Source organism: Schistocerca serialis, chromosome 7, assembly GCF_023864345.2.
Source record: "Schistocerca serialis cubense isolate TAMUIC-IGC-003099 chromosome 7, iqSchSeri2.2, whole genome shotgun sequence".
Classification (NCBI taxonomy): Eukaryota; Metazoa; Arthropoda; class Insecta; order Orthoptera; family Acrididae; genus Schistocerca; species Schistocerca serialis.
Window position 1 is genome coordinate 517,106,108 of NC_064644.1, and position 4,362 is coordinate 517,110,469.

The following is a 4,362-nucleotide window of genomic DNA, read 5'->3' on the forward strand; positions in this document are numbered from 1 at the left end:
CATATACTGTAACTGAGCGCAGAACTAACTTTTACTGAAGAATCTGCCCTTTAATGCACATCAGGACGAACACGAAATTTCTAACATGAAGTACTCACTGACGATCCAAAGACGTTTCAGTATGTACGCGTCGGTACCACCGGGGCAGTGCCTAAGTATTGTAAAGTGAAGGTCGACAGTTTGAGCCTCACGGGAAGTATTTCATTGGCTTCCCACGAGTGCGTAAAGCACAACGTGGCTGTTGCTAGGAAACGGCCTTATTTGCCGTTGGCTAATATCTAGTTTTCTTTGCATCAATGTGAAAATGTTCCTATTATTAAATACAGTTTCGCTAGTTACAGTTCAAACTGGAAACGACGGAAGAAAGCGGTCCAACGCGCCACATTGGTTCCCGAAAGGGAGGGTGCATTTCCTACGCCACGTCTGACATTGCGTCTCAAATATTCTAAAACTGACATAATTCCATCCTACCGAAAAAAGAAACAGATTTCGCAGTGAGGTTCTATGAGATATTGCTAGAGATGGAAGTCTCTGGAGCTCTTGCCTCGCACGTCAGATTGGCCGAGCGGTCTCAGGCGCCAGATTTAAGCTCAGGTTCCCGTAAGGGAGCGTGGGTTCGAACCCCACATCTGACAATGCATTTTAAACATTCTGAAACTAACATACTCCCTTGATCTTACAGAACAAGTAAATTACGCAGAAACACGCCATGCAGATTTTACTGGAGACGACAGTGACACCCCGAGCGGCCGAAAAGAAATAACGGAACATACTTTTCCTGTGTCGATTTTTAGCTCTTCTCACGGACGTTTCCGGTGTTGTTGTGTTGTTCCTCTGGGATCCAAGCGACAGCGAGAAAACCTCAACGGCATCACATACGTGTTTAAATGAATCGTAGTGCCTTAATAAAGATAGAGGAAACGGTGGCTCAGGTACTGGAGTTTTGAAGCGGCCGTATTGCGTGTGCAGTAAGCTCACTAAGTTAGTGTGTCATGCTAACAACGGGACGGCTATGCGTTAGATCCCACCAAGGGCTATTCCATATTGGTTCCCTAAAAGGCAGCGCGAGAGACTGCCAGGCAAATCCCAAGTGATCTGTACAAGGACTAAGATGTCCGCACGTCTGGAAACGTTCTCGCCGACTTGCGTGCCACGCTGACGACACGGGTTCTCGTCCGATCACCGAGGTTAAGCTGCGTTTTTGCGTGCTTAGTACACGGCTCGGTGGCTAACTAGGAAGTCTGCGTGCTGTTGGATTCTTTGATTTTGCCTTTTCCCTTAGTTTTCGGTGCTGCTGCGCGGTGATGATACGGTCAAGCACGCTGACCCCTCTCTTGCCTCTCGGTACCTAAATTCGCTAGCCTGCGGCCGCAGTCAAATGAAAGGGTCCGTTGTGTGTTTGTCGAGTTGGTCTCTCCCAGTCGTTTCTAGCGACTGTCCGCTACATATACGCCCATTTGCAAGCGTCAGCCGAGCAAAGTCGAGACAAGTCGACACATGGGGACACACGATGCTGTGAATCGCAATCCGCACTAGCCTACGCGGAGCGGGACGAGGGGCGAAGGAAAACCATTCGTAACACGACAGTTCGGAAATTCGACGATCGCGAGCGTTGGAAACACTCTCCTGAGTAAAGAAGACAACTTCCGTGCGGTGTCCGGGTTTCGAACCCGGATCAGCTACTTGGGAAGCAACCATGCTGACCGACACACCACCACCGCCCTCTGCTACGCGCTGCTTGCGCCGTGATGTGTCGCCTTCCCTCCTGGCGCCAGAGGCCGAAGGCAATCTCGCTGTAGGCGCTCAACGCCGAGTGGAAGGCGAGTAAATCTGAACCCGTTTTCCTGGTGCTGCTAGGGCCATATACTGTAACTGAGCGCAGAACTAACTTTTACTGAAGAATCTGCCCTTTAATGCACATCAGGGCGAACACGAAATTTCTAACATGAAGTACTCACTGACGATCCAAAGACGTTTCAGTATGTACGCGTCGGTACCACCGGGGCAGTGCCTAAGTATTGTAAAGTGAAGGTCGACAGTTTGAGCCTCACAGGAAGTATTTCATTGGCTTCCCACGAGTGCGTAATGCACAGCGTGGCAGTTGCTAGGAAACGGCCCTATTTGCCGTTCGTTAATATCAAGTTTTCTTTGCATCAATGTGAAAATGTTCCTATTATTAAATACAGTTTCGCTAGTTACAGTTCAAACTGGAAACGACGGAAGAAAGCGGTCCAACGCGCCACATTGGTTCCCGAAAGGGAGGGTGCATTTCCTACGCCACGTCTGACATTGCGTCTTAAATATTCTAAAACTGACATAATTCCATCCTACCGAAAAAAGAAACAGATTTCGCATGAGGATCTATGAGATATTGCTAGAGATGGAAGTCTCTGGGGCTCTTGCCTCGCACGTCAGATTGGCCGAGCGGTCTAAGGCGCCAGATTTAAGCTCTGGTTCCCGTAAGGGAGCGTGGGTTCGAACCCCACATCTGACAATGCATTTCAAACATTCTGAAACTAACATACTCCCTTGATCTTACAGAACAAGTAAATTACGCAGAAACACGCCATGCACATTTTACTGGAGACGACAGTGACACCCCGAGCGGTCGAAAAGAAATACCGGAACATACTTTTCCTGTGTCGATTTTTAGCTCTTCTCACGGACGTTTCCGGTGTTGTTGTGTTGTGCCTCTGGGTTCCAAGCGACAGCGAGGCAACCTCAGCAGCATCACATACGTGTTTAAATGAATCGTAGTGCATAATAAAGATAGATGAAACGGTGGCTCAGGTACTGGAGTTCTGAAGCGGCCGTATTGCGTGGGCAGTAAGCTCACTAAGTTAGTGTGTCATGCTAACAACGGGACGGCTATGCGTTAGATCCCACCGAGGGCTAATCCATATTGGTTCCCTAAAAGGCAGCGCGAGAGACTGCCAGGCAAATCCCAAGTGATCTGTACAAGGACTGTGATGTCCGCACGTCTGGAAACGTTTTCGCCGACTTGTGTGCCACGCTGACGACACGGATTCTCGTCCGATCACCGAGGTTAAGCAGCGTTTTTGCGTGCTTAGTACACGGCTCGGTGGCTAACTAGGAAGTGTGCGTGCTGTTGGATTCTTTAATTTTGCCTTTTCCCTTAGTTTTCGGTGCTGCTGCGCGGTGATGATACGGTCAAGCACGCTGACCCCTCTCTTGCCTCTCGGTACCTAAATTCGCTAGCCTGCGGCCGCAGTCAAATGAAAGGGTCCGATGTGTGTTTGTCGAGTTGGTCTCTCCCAGTCTTTTCTAGCGACTGTCCTCTACATATTCGCCCATTTGCAAGCGTCAGCCAAGCAAAGTCGAGACAAGTCGACACATGGGGACACACGATGCTGTGAATCGCAGTCCGCACTAGCCTACGCGGAGCGGGACGAGGGGCGAAGGAAAACCATTCGTAACACGACAGTTCGGAAATTCGACGATCGCCAGCGTTGGAAACACTCTCCTGAGTAAAGAAGACAACTTCCGTGCGGTGTCCGGGTTTCGAACCCGGATCAGCTACTTGGGAAGCAACCATGCTGACCGACACACCACCACCGCCCTCTGCTACGCGCTGCTTGCGCCGTGATGTGTCGCCTTCCCTCCTGGCGCCAGAGGCCGAAGGCAATCTCGCTGTAGGCGCTCAACGCCGAGTGGAAGGCGAGTAAATCTGAACCCGTTTTCCTGGTGCTGCTAGGGCCATATACTGTAACTGAGCGCAGAACTAACTTTTACTGAAGAATCTGCCCTTTAATGCACATCAGGGCGAACACGAAATTTCTAACATGAAGTACTCACTGACGATCCAAAGACGTTTCAGTATGTACGCGTCGGTACCACCGGGGCAGTGCCTAAGTATTGTAAAGTGAAGGTCGACAGTTTGAGCCTCACAGGAAGTATTTCATTGGCTTCCCACGAGTGCGTAATGCACAGAGTGGTAGTTGCTAGGAAACGGCCCTATTTGCCGTTCGTTAATATCAAGTTTTCTTTGCATCAATGTGAAAATGTTCCTATTATTAAATACAGTTTCGCTAGTTACAGTTCAAACTGGAAACGACGGAAGAAAGCGGTCCAACGCGCCACATTGGTTCCCGAAAGGGAGGGTGCATTTCCTACGCCACGTCTGACATTGCGTCTTAAATATTCTAAAACTGACATAATTCCATCCTACCGAAAAAAGAAACAGATTTCGCATGAGGATCTATGAGATATTGCTAGAGATGGAAGTCTCTGGGGCTCTTGCCTCGCACGTCAGATTGGCCGAGCGGTCTCAGGCGCCAGATTTAAGCTCTGGTTCCCGTAAGGGAGCGTGGGTTCGACCCCGCATCTGACAATGCATTTTAA

At 49.5% G+C, this 4,362-nt stretch overlaps 2 non-coding genes across 2 annotated transcripts; both read left to right on the plus strand.

Moving 5' to 3' along the window:
- Nucleotides 1-551: 551 nt before the first annotated feature.
- On the plus strand, nt 552-635 carry Trnal-uaa (transfer RNA leucine (anticodon UAA)). The gene has a single exon. It is a non-coding gene; the product is annotated as a tRNA-Leu (tRNA).
- A 1,775-nt stretch (nt 636-2,410) lies between these two features.
- On the plus strand, nt 2,411-2,494 carry Trnal-uaa (transfer RNA leucine (anticodon UAA)). The gene has a single exon. It is a non-coding gene; the product is annotated as a tRNA-Leu (tRNA).
- Nucleotides 2,495-4,362: the final 1,868 nt, after the last annotated feature.